The following is a 13,011-nucleotide window of genomic DNA, read 5'->3' as shown; positions in this document are numbered from 1 at the left end:
ATTAAAAAAACCCTTTAGAATGAAATAAAGAGCACCACGTATCCACTCAAATTCACATGGAAAAAATAAAGACTATTGGTAAAAGTAAGTAAATGTCAGTAAATATAAGAAACATCATGAATATATCTGTTTGACTCTTCTATGTTATTTAAAATACAGCTAAATACAGAAAAACATATAATATTATATTGATATAACCTACAAAGATGTAATATGTGGTATAGTAATAACACAAAAGAGAAAGAGAATAAAGCTATATTGGAGAGAAACATTTTTGTACGCAATTGAAATTAAATTGGTAGCATTCCAAATAAATTGTTTTAAGAAGTTAATTGCAATTTCTAAGACAAATGTTAATTTAAAATATGGTAAAGAGAAAACAAAGGAATTAAAATGGTACACTAGAAAATATGTACTTAATATAAACAAGGCAATAAAAAGGAACAAAAAGATGCACAGAAAACAAAAAGCAAAATGGCAGAAATAACTCCACCCATATCCAACATAACATTGAATTTGAATGTATTAAATATTACAATTAAAAAGTAGAGATCATTTTTTTAAAATTCCAACAATATGCTGTATAAAAGAGACCCACTTTAGATTTGGAGACAAAAATGCATTGAAGGATGGAAAATTAAAAATATATATATACATGTAAAATGTAAACAGCAACTTTAAGAGACCTGGAGTAGCTAAAATAATGTCAGACAAAGTAAACCTTCAGGGGAAAAAAATGTTTCTAGAAACAAGAAATACATCTTATAATGATAAAAAGAGCCCATCTATCAGTAAGACAGCAATTACAAGCAGATACATACCTAATAGTGCCTTCAAATACACAGAGCAAAAATTTACTGATTTGAATTGAGAAATAAAAATTTAGCAATAATGGTTAGAGATATCAATACCTACTTCCCATAATTGACAAAATATCTAATCATAACACCAACAAAGAATTAGGAGACTTGAACAACACTGTTAACCAGTAAGACTGAACAAATCCATACAAAAATCATCTAATCATAGCAGAACGACTGTTGTTCTCAATGGCACATAAAACATTTTCCAGAATAGAGAATATGCTAGGCCATAAAACAAACCTCAATAAATTTAAAATATTGAGTTCATATAATATAGTTTTTCTGACCACAATGAAGTTAGAAATCAGTAACATATACTTAGAATTGCCACAAATATGTGGAAATTATATATGCCCCTATATAAGCAATGGGTCAAGGAAGAAAGTAAAAGGAAATTTTAAAAATACTTCAAGATAAGTAAAAATGAAGATACAACATACCAAAACTTTTGAGATGCTTTGACATCACGGCTTGGAGGCAAACTGATAGCTACAAATGCCAATTTTTTTAAAAGTTGTATTTGAGAGAGCTTTCTGCCTTCAAATACTAGGAAGAGAAAATTAATCCCAGGAAAAGCAAATGGAAATAAATAATTCTGATTAGAACAGAAATAAATGAAATACAGTATTTCCTCACACACATTCTTTTTAGAAACAGAAGCTTTCCAAATGATTCTAGTGTATATCCAGCATAAAGAACAATTGGCTATGTCAGACCTATTTCATGAATAAGATAAACACTATCCATTCAAAGTCCATAGACTGAGAGAAGGGAAAGGATAACCCCAAAGACTACTATTTTACCACATTAAGAATCAATTAAAGTAAAATGAGGTACATCCACTGTTTCAGGGTGAACAAATTTGGACCACCCTTCCTCTTGGTGTATTTGCATATTCCATCCAGTGGGGGCCCTCACACCCCCTCTTATGAAGAATAAAATTTCCCATGGACTCCAATTAAATGATTCAGAAAGTCAGAGAGTTGGGAGTTTGAACTCAGAAAAATTTCTTTGTTCCTCTCCCACTTGCTCTCAAGAAGTTATAGTCTCTATATTAAACGTTAGATGATGAAAGCAGGACTTCATTCTAGGGTGTGCCTTGATAACTTATCTTCCCTTACAGATGTCCTTGTCTGTAAATTCACTCTGCCTCACATTCTCTTGAATTAGAATGTATTTTTAATGTCAACTTGTAGGTTTTTTTCTGAAGCAAAAATACATTGCCAGCTTCATGACTATACACATTGGGACATTAACTTGATGTCTGTGGGCTAGTCTCATCTCCAAGTAGAAGAGTATGTCAGAGCAAAATAAAATACCAAGGGGAAAAAAAAAGTTTAGCTTTTAAATAACACCCAGAGATATGCCTACATATTTCAGGAAGGAAGGACTGTTGCAGAGATCCATACCATGTAACAAAGATATTTTTGACTTTTGAAAGAGGGTTCAGCTTTATTTTAACTCAATTAATTTAACCAGCATCTGAACCAACACGGACAGGTAGCTCAGCACAATTAGAAATACTCTTCACTTGTTCTCAGGGCAAGAGGGTGATAAGGAATTTACAAATCCACATAACCACTTACTTGTCCCTTCCTCTTCTGAATGTGCTTTGACCTGTTTACCAAAGGAGGTCAAACGGGGAAATAGGGGTCCCTAATGAGAGATATTTATATCCTATAAAAACCCATGGAACCAAACACATAGTAGATGCTTAACACTTAAGATACTAGAACTATAGAATATTTCAGGGTGAAGTCATAGCAGAAATTGTTTAAATCAACTGATCTTACTGACGAAGAATATGTAAAACAAAACAGATGAAGGTAGTGACACAAAAACTCCAAGCATTGCTCATTTGACTGAATAGTTTGTGGAAGACAATGGGCTTTCATCCCTACTTAACACAAATTGAGGATGCTGACCCTGAGGAATGTCCTACACCTAAACATTTGACAAACCAAACCGAATTCTCCAATTAAAACTGAAAGATAAAATGCGGTTCATTAGATGATACCTTTGTCAGCCCCATACTTTAACTTCAATGGTGACTATTCATAGTTCTATGTTTAGGACTAGAGAAGATAGGTGCCCAGAGAATTATGCATAATCCTCAAGAACTAAGATTAATGTTTGAGAAAGGAGGTTCAAGCAACTTAGGCATAGTGGTCAAAGATCTAGAAACTTGCCACTTGAAAGAATAAATTCCTTTTTTTCTAAAGATTTTATTTTTTATTTATTTGACACAGAGAGAGAAAGAGAGAGAGATAGCAAGAGAGCATGAGAGAGCATAAGCAGAGGGAGAGAGAGAAGCAGGCTTCCCACTGAGCAAGGAGCCAGATGCAGGGCTCAATCCCAGGACCCTGGAATCATGACCTGAGCTGAAGGCAGACGCTTAACCAACTGAGCCACCCAGGCAACCCAAGAATAAATTCCTACAAGAATTAGCAGCCAGAGAACTGGGAGCTGCATATGACTCAGGTCTTCACAAATTGCTATTTGTATGTTAGATTAGGAAGTGAAATTTTATGATCCCAAATGAAACATATACAAGGATGTTGATGTAAGAGAGTATCTCTCTATATGTAAGGAATGTATTTTTTGCCATAAATATAAGAGAATAGCTAACAAATAGTAGTACTTATTAATATGTACCACAGGGTTTGGATTATCCCTCTGTTTCCTCCCTCCCCAATCCAATGACTATTTATTGTGTGGTACTGATAGGTCTAAAAACATTTGGCTGGATAGTAGGATACACCACTGCATCTTTTCAGGTTTCTGATTTTTGAAGCCGATGAGGCAAATGGAGAGGCTTATTCAACTTGGTCTTGGTCAACAAAAATTTTACTTGGTAAAGAAGCAAATACTGAACTTGGAGGAAAGGCTAATTGCAAACTCAAAGTAACAAAACGTTATTGTGTTGAATGTCTACTATACCTTAGTAGTGATTTATATGTGCCATTTTACACTCTCCTTATACAAATCTAGCGAAGGGGTATCCTTACCTCATTGTTTGACACTGGAACTGAAGTTTATAATGGTAAAGTCACTTTAGCAGTGTCATTCCACTACATTTGAGCCTAAACTTGATCCCTGACTTTCTGATTTCAAGGCTGTGCTCTTCCTTTGCACTGCAGAAGCCAAGATTTACTGACTTTGCCACTCAAGTCAATTAATGATATATTTCCAACAAAGTAAGTTTTTGATTAAAAGAATAGAAAGTTTACCTCCTTCCTCCTTTTGTTTCCATCTACTACCTGATTAATATTATCATCAAGAGGAATGCTTCATTCATAGTGTATAATCACATCGTTTCCAAATTTCAGATAGTATTTTAGGACTACCTGAAGTGTTGACATATCCATTTACCACTTCAATGGGGCTTAATATAGCTCATAATGTTTTATCCAGGAAGTCTTGAGTTTGATGCTTTATTAATGCTTTCTATTTTTTTTTCTGGTTGCTCCAAAATTCCTATTTATATAAAAAGATATCTGTATCAATCAAAATCTACCAGTGATTCACTCTCAACACTGAGGAACTATCAGTCTCTTCCTCATTTTATGTCATATTTTAAAGATCCAACATTATGCTCCCAATGCAAAGATTTTCTAATATAGTGTTGATTAATTTTGTGAATTCCTTCAAGCTCTGCCACTCATCCTTGCTTTGACCTTGACTCTGCCTGGTCAGGCCAATTTCCATCTCACTGGATTTATATTCAAACTTTTTCTTTCTGCCTTGCCCCTATAGACTCATGACTCTATTGAGAAGTTGGCCTGATTTTTTTTTTTTTTTGCACCTCCTCTTGACTATGAGCTACATCCATTTCATTTCATTCCTACACTTTGCTCATCATGCTGGTAAAAATAAGAATCAGACACATGACTCACAGAATACCACCAACTATGAAAGCCAGCAAGGCACTCACACCTGGCATGGTTAGGACTTTGGAATCAGGACCAGGCAGTGTATGAAAGTCATTTTCAGAAAGACACTTAAGTCACCTAAGGATCAGGATTATCATGTGAAGAAATGAAGCTATCAGTACATGCTTAATGGCATTGATATAAGAAATAACTGAAGGAATGTGCTAATGTTCATATTATAGTACGAGTCAAGAAATAAAATTATGTACTGTTATTAAGATATATTACTCTATTATTACCTTTACAAGTAGAGCAGAGTCAAAAAAAAAAAAAAAGGGGGGGGGCGCCTGGTGGCTCAGTTGGTTAAGCGACTGCCTTCGGCTCAGGTCATGATCCTGGAGTCCCAGGATCAAGTCCCGCACTGGGCTCCCTGCTCAGCAGGGAGTCTGCTTCTCCCTCTGACCCTCCCCCCTCTCATGTGCTCTCTCTCATTCTCTCTCTCTCAAATAAATAAATAAAATCTTTAAAAAACAACAACAAAAAAAAAAACAAGTAGAGCAGAGTCATTAAATCAATCCCAAACACTCTTCATCTCAGCTCCTTCTGGACTATATAAAGGTGGTTCTGGCTAGGTGTTCTGTTCTGCCCAGTGATCTCATCTAGGATCTGTTTCTGTCAGTTGTGGCTGGAGACTGTTGTGTATATTAATAGAAAAGCAGCTTTTAGAAACCCATGAGACCTAAATAAATATCTTAAACAATGGAAAAATGAAAGCAGTTTTTTGGAAGTTTTTCCTCTAAACTGAACTTTGTTATAGGGACCTGCATTCAAGAAGTGTGCCCAAAAAAGACTGATACCAGCACACAGCTTAAGAGATACCCAGCGAACGAGAGACATTCGATCCTACTGATAACGTCTTTGAAGGTAACAATATTTGGTCTGTCAGAGCAGCCCGTAGAATGAATGCAGAGAACCTCAGCCTTGAAGGCTTCTGAAATAAGGCTTACTAAGATCGTTTCAGAAGCACTTGTGTTCTCCTGTGCTGTTCATTTAAACTCCTCGCATCTATCCCTTGTTCACTAATTTATATCTGTCACTATTTATTCCTTACTGACATTCTTTTGAGGTCTTTGATGATTCTCTGGTCTTGAAATCATTTTGTTTTTCCCTTCCTTTTTCACCTATAACAAGTTCTTTCTATTCTCATATTCTGCTCTCTCAAGCACATGCATATCCTTTGGTGCCCTGATCTGAGAAAGTAGTAGATAAAACTAATAAAAACTAGAGTCAAAGGGCCATGCATAGTGAGTAAGTAGGATGAATAAGAACCTTGATTGAGCAGATGAAGGGTTAAATTCTTTCAACCCCAAAGCACAAAGTCCAAGAGAATTTACATGAGGATTTCCCTGTGAATAAAACATTGCTTAAAAGTAGAGAGAATGCTGTGTTATCTGTTTGTGGTCATTTGGCCTGGCATAGATAGAGACAGACAAGGTATAGATTGGTACTCAGGGAGTGTGTTTTTACCAAAGAAAATTCATCAGCTAGATTTTACTAGAGCCTAAGCCCTATAAAAAGCTTGAGAAGAGCAAGGTAGCAGATTGAAGGGTAGGTGCCTTGGACTCAACAAATCTGGTTTTGAGTTGGAGTCTGCCACTTAACTAGCTTTATGAAAAGGAGCAAACTTTTATCTCCTCTCTGAGCTACAGTTTCCTCGTTAGTAAAATGTAGTTACTCTTAATACCCAAATTGAAGATATTAAAGGAGATACTGATGAAAGTACTTTATTAACTGCAAGTATTAAGTGGACAGTATATTGGTTTGTAAAAGAACAGATGTTGACATGTTAGAGGTTATCTTTCTGATGTCGTCAGTGAAGGAGGCCTTAACACCTGTCCTTGGGCCTTACAGTCCTACCCCAATGTAGCAGTACTTATGTTTCATACTTTCTTAGGCTAGGCAAATGTTTTGTAATACTTTACAAGGTTGGAATATAAATAAAAATACAAGCAAATAAGCAAAGAAACCTTAGCAGAATTTCCAGGGCAAAACAGTTTATATGGAGAGGGAAGCTTTGATTTTTGGCAAAACAAAATGATGCTCATACACTTTAGGGTATGATGGATAAACAGGTAATTTCATCATGAAACATTATCAAGACCTTCCCCATCTAAAACACTTTTTCTTTTGTTTACAGGATAAGGGGCAGACTAAGAAGATAGATCACATATTCTCCCAAAAGTCAGAATTCTGACCTTTACACCATGGGACAAAACTGTTGTTTTTCTTTTCAGGAGTCACCTAGAATCTCTCTCTCTCCTCTTTTGTTCTAGTTTCTGATAAATTTTGCCACTGAAAAACAGTGAAGTTTGCTGACTACAGATAGAGCTGATTTCAATAGGAGTTAACAGTTTCAGCACAGAGAGAAATTGAGAAGGAAAAAAAAAAAGTTTTGGCTTTTAAAAAAGGACTATTCTTTTCATTGTTGTTTAGCTGAAGTTGGGGAATCCTAGCAGCCCATAATGGAGGAGTATGTCCAGTTGGATTTCTAAATTTCGGGTGATTGGCCTCTTATAATTACTCCTGGGAACTCATTCAACCATAGAAAGGAACTAAATGTTAGGGAGTGTTCCTTGTTGCAATATTTTTGTGTTGCATTTACTTGTTAAGATTTCTTCTTGATCACACTAAAACAATCACTTAAAATTTTTAAAGTGAGAAAAATAAATTAAGAGGTTGTTTGTCATTGGGAGGAAAGCTTAGAAGGAAGCAGTGGAAGAATATCCTTTAAAAAAATAACAAGGGGCTCCTGGGTGGCTCAATCATTAAGTGTCTGCCTTCGGCTCAGGTCATGATCCCAGGGTCATGGGATCGAGCCCCGCATTGGGCTCCCTGCTCAGCAGGAAGCCTGCTTCGCTTCTCCCTCTCCCACTCCCCTTGCTTGTGTTCCCTCTCTTGTTGTGTTTCTCTCTGTCAAATAAATAAATAAAATCTTTAAAAAAAAATAACAAAAACAAGAGGAATATAGAAGGAAAAGGTAACAATGACTATGATTAAGAACTAATCTGAGGAGTCAGCAGTAGTCCAGATCAATAGCAAATTTCCTCCCTTTTACTGGGCTCTCCCTGAGCTGTAATGTGTCTGGAGATTTTGATTTTCATGACCTCTATAGAGTTGATCTATTCTTGGGCAGTTGGACTTCAAATTTATATTTAATCCATGAAGAATATTTACTGCCATCCTTTTATTCATATAATGAGGGTTTGAATACAAGCCTGTTTGGAGGGCAACTGGAGAAGTGGCTTGACCTTGGTCCACACTGTAAGATAGTGTTGCTTTCTTGAAAACCCCCATGCCCTCCTTCCCCACTTCTGCCTCCCTCTATGACTATCAGTTGTTGAAACCTGGATCCTCAGAAAAATGGATTTCTGAAACTAACAAGAGGGTAGACTGGCAGCCACAAGGGTATGCTACAGTCTCCAGAGCCAAAAGAGAACAAGATTTTTCCCTATCTTATAGGTCAACAGCAGGGATTCTAATTGAATGTTATACATTTAAAAACAGTATATGCATTCTGGGGGTACTTTGAGAGATGGATTACAAAAGAAGAGTGACATTTTAAGTATTACTTGCTTCATGTCATAGGAACTTCAGAGCCCTTACTCTCTATAACAGAATTAGACACATTCACACAGGTAATTGTATCATTCCAAGAAAGCTATAAACTCTGAGAATAGAAACTCTTCTCTTGTGTTCAATTGCATCTCTGGTACCTAGACCAGTACTTGATACATAGTAGCTATATTACTGTAGTGTTTGGTACATAGTGGCTATGCTATACATTATTTTTTTTTGATAAATGACTGTGTATATTGTTGAAAATAGGCTCGTTATAACATTTCGCCAGGCATTAGAAATGACCAAATGGAAATGGCTCAAATTCAGAGGTCTGTAGATAGCTTTTATAAATAATTAGAATTATTACCACCTACCTACTCTAAGGTAAATTTTAAAAATATATGCAGAACACACAAATCAATAGAAGATATTATGTGCTCATAGACTGGAAGAAATATTGTTAGAATGTCCATACTACCCAAAGGAAAGAACAGACTCAATGCAATCCCTGTCAAAATTCCAATGTCATTTTTCACAGAAATAGACCAATCCTTAAGTTTGTATGGAACCATAAAAGACCCTGAATAGCCAAAGCGATCTTGAGAAAGAACAAAGTTGGAGAACACATACTCCCTGATTTCAAACTGTATTACAAAGCTATAGTAATTAAAATACTGTGGCATTGGCATATAACATATACATAGATCAATGGGACAGGATAGAAAGCTCAGAAATAAACCTACATGTATATAGTTGAATAACTTATGACAAAGAAGCCAAGATTATACAATGGGGGATGGGCCTTTTCTTCAATAAGTAGTACTAGAAAAGCTGGACAGCCACGCACTAAATTACACATACACAAAATTAACTCAAAATTAATTAAAGACTTGAACATAAGACCTGAAACCATAAAAAGTCCCTAGAAGAAAATAGGCAGGATGTTTCTTGACATTGGTCTTGGTGATGATTTTTTGAATCTGACACCAAGAGCAAAAGCAACAAAACCAAAAAACAAGTAGGACTACATCAAACTAAAAAGCTTCTGCAGGGCAAAAGAAAGCATCGACAAAAAGGCAACCTACTGAGTGGGAGAAAACATTTGCAAATCATGTATCTGATAAGAGGCTAATATCCAAAATATACAATTCAATAACAAACAATCTAAAATACAGGCAGAATATCTGAATAAACACTTTTCTAGAAAAGATAGACAGTGGTCACCAGTGGCTCAAGAGCTAAAAAGACATATAGATGGCAAACAGGTACAGAAAAAGATGTTCTATATCATTAGTCATCAGGGAAAATACAAATCAAAATCACAATGAAATATCACCTCACACCTGTTAGGATGGCTGTAATCAAAAAGAAATAGCAAGTGTTAGTGAGATGTGACAAAAAAAAAAAAAAAGAGAGAGAACGTTGGTGTGCTGTTGGTGGGAATGTAGTTTGGTACAACCACTTGGGAAAACAGTAAGGAGGTACCTTAAAAAATTAAAAACAGAGCCTGGGTGACTCAGTCATTTGAGAGGCCCACTCCATGTGTCAGCTCAGGTCATGATCTCAGGGTCCTGGGATCTGCCCCATGTTGGGCTCCACACTTTTTTTTTTTTAAAGATTTTATTTATTTATTTGAGAGAGAGAGAGAATGAGAGAGAGAGAGCACGACAGGGGGAGGGTCAGAGGGAGAAGCAGACTCCCCACCAAGCAGGGAGCCCGATGTGGGACTCGATCCCGGGACTCCAGGATCATGACCTGAGCCGAAGGCAGTCGTCTAACCAACTAAGCCACCCAGGCGCCCTCCACACTTTTTTTTTTAGTTGAAATAAATTTAAATAAAATTCAAATACTTAAAAAACCGCCAAGAGAAAGCTACTTTGTTACATTTCTTTTTCCATAAGCATGTTTTAAGATTCTTACAAGTGCCTTCTAATAGATTCTGTATTTTATAATCATACCAGTTTAGAAACATTTCTAAATATACTCCCAAGTAATAATCTAGTAATTACTGTTTTCCAGGCCATTCTTCCCATTTTCTCCTTGGGCTTCTCCTAGATTCTGTGTGTGTGTGTACACAGAAATACACATACATATGTATGTATATTTTGAAATGTATACACATTGTTTCAAAGTATAAACTAAGCAGTGATGTACATCTTTGCTTACATGTCTTTCCCTAAAGCTAGTACACTGTTAAATACTGCTTAGTTCAGTACTTAAATATAACAACTTAAAATAGGGTGGTCTTCAGATTACATTTTTTCCTTACAGAGCAGATTTTTGTGATATTTAAATTCAAGTTTACTTTTGGATTACAAGAATGAAGAGATCTCCTGGTATCATGTAGGAATTATTCATCAGAATAATTCAGAAGCTGCAATATTCAAAGTTATGAATAAATGGAACTAGTGAATAGAATCCAGTGGTTTCAGGTGTCACCGTAATGAGTGAATCCCGTGACTCCATCTGAGTGAAAGCAGATTGTTTTCTCCCCATGGTGCCTCAGGAACAAACACTGGGAGAAACAAAAGTAAATTTATTGTAATGATATCCTTAGAGGAAAACATAGGAGCTTGGGAAACATAAGCAGAACTGCGACTATCCTCATTGTGCTAAGGTTAAGTTGATGAAGTTTCTTTTTTTATTTTAATTTTTTATTGTTATGTTAATCACCATAAATTACATCATTAGTTTTTGAGTGTTCCATGATTCATTATTTGTGCATAACACCCAGTGCTCCATGCAGAAGGTGCCCTCTTTAATACCCATCACCAGGCTAACCCATCCTCACACCTCCCCTCCCCTCTAGAACCCTCAGTTTGTTTTTCAGAGTCCATCATCTCTCATGGTTCTGATTTCCCCCTCCGATTTCCCCCCCTTCATTCTTCCCCTCCTGCTATCTTCTTCTCTTTTTTTTTCTTAACATATAACATACTATTTGTTTCAGAGGTACAGGTCTGTGATTCAACAGTCTTGCACAATTCACAGTGCTTACCAGAGCACATACCCTCCCCAGTGTCTATTACCCAGCCACCCCATCCCTCCCACCCCAACCCCCACTCCAGCAACCCTCAGTATGTTTCCTGAGATTAAGAATTCCTCATATCAGTGAGGTCATATGATACATGTCTTTCTCTGATTGACTTATTTCGCTCAGCATAACACCCTCCAGTTCCATCCACATCATTGCAAATGGCAAGATCTCATTCCTTTTGATGGCTGCATAATATTCCATTGTGTATATATACCACACCTTCTTTATCCATTCATCTGTTGATGGACATCTTGGCTCTTTCCATAGTTTGGCTATTGTGGACATTGCTGCTATAAACATCAGGGTGCACATACCCCTTCGGATCCCTACATTTGTATCTTTGGGGTAAATACCCAGTAGTGCAATTGCTGAATCATATGGTAGCTCTATCTTCAACTTTTTGAGGAACCTCCATACTGTTTTCCAGAGTGGTGACACCAGCTTGCATTCCCACCAACAGTGTAGGAGGGTTCCCCTTTCTCCGCATGCCCGCCAACATCTGTCATTTCCTGACTTGTTAATTTTAGCCATTCTGACTGGTGTGAGGTGGTATCTCATTGAGGTTTTGATTTGTATTTCCGTGGTGCTGAACGATGTTGAACACTTTTTCATGTGTCTGTAGGCCATTTGGATGTCTTCTTTGGACAAATGTCTGTTCATATCTTCTGCCCATTTCTTGATTGGATCATTTGTTCTTTGGGTGTTGAGTTTAAGAAGTTCTTTATAGATTTTGGATACTAGCCCCTTATCTGATATATCATTTGTAAATATCTTCTCCCATTCTGTCGGTTGTCTTTTGGTTTTGTTGACTGTTTCTTTTGCTGTGCAAAAGTTTTTTATCTTGAAATCCCAATAGCTCATTTTTGCCCATGCTTCCCTTGCCTTTGGTGATGTTTCTAGGAAGAAGTTGCTGCGGCTGAGGTTGAAGAGTTTGCTGCCTGTGTTTTGCTTTAGGATTTTAATGGACTCTTGTCTCACATTGAGGTCTGTCAACCATTTGGAGTCTATTTTTGTGTGTGGTGTAAGGAAATGGTCCAGTTTCATTCTTCTGCATGTGGCTGTCCAATTTTCCCAACACCATTTGTTGAAGAGACTATCTTTTTCCCATTGGACATTCTTTCCTGCTTTGTCAAAGATTAGTTGACCATGGAGTTGAGGGTCCATTTCTGGGCTCTCTATCCTGTTCCATTGATCTGTGTGTCTGTTTTTGTGCCAGTACCATGCTGTCTTGATGATGACAGCTTTGTAATAGAGCTGGAAGTCCGGAATTGTGATGCCGCCAGCTTTGCTTTTCTTTTTCAACATTCCTCTGGCTATTCGAAGTCTTTCTGGTTTCATACAAATTTTAGGATTATTTGTTCCATTTCTTTGAAAAAAGTGGATGGTATTTTGATGGGGATTGCATTGAATGTGTAGATTGCTCTAGGTAGCATTGACATGTTCACAATATTTGTTCTTCCAATCCATGAGCATAGAACATTTTTCCATTTCTTTGCATCTTCCCCAATTTCTTTAATGAGTATTTTATAGTTTTCTGAGTACAGATCCTTTGCCTCTGTGGTTCAATTTATTCCTAGGTATCTTAAGGTTGTGGGTGCAGTTGTAAAGGGGATCGACTCCTTAA

This window comes from Mirounga angustirostris, unplaced genomic scaffold (genome assembly GCF_029215605.1).
Source record: "Mirounga angustirostris isolate CCGP_5_RB_7025 unplaced genomic scaffold, mMirAng1.0.hap1 SCAF_6, whole genome shotgun sequence".
Taxonomy (NCBI): Eukaryota; Metazoa; Chordata; class Mammalia; order Carnivora; family Phocidae; genus Mirounga; species Mirounga angustirostris.
Note: the sequence above shows the minus strand (reverse complement) of the source record.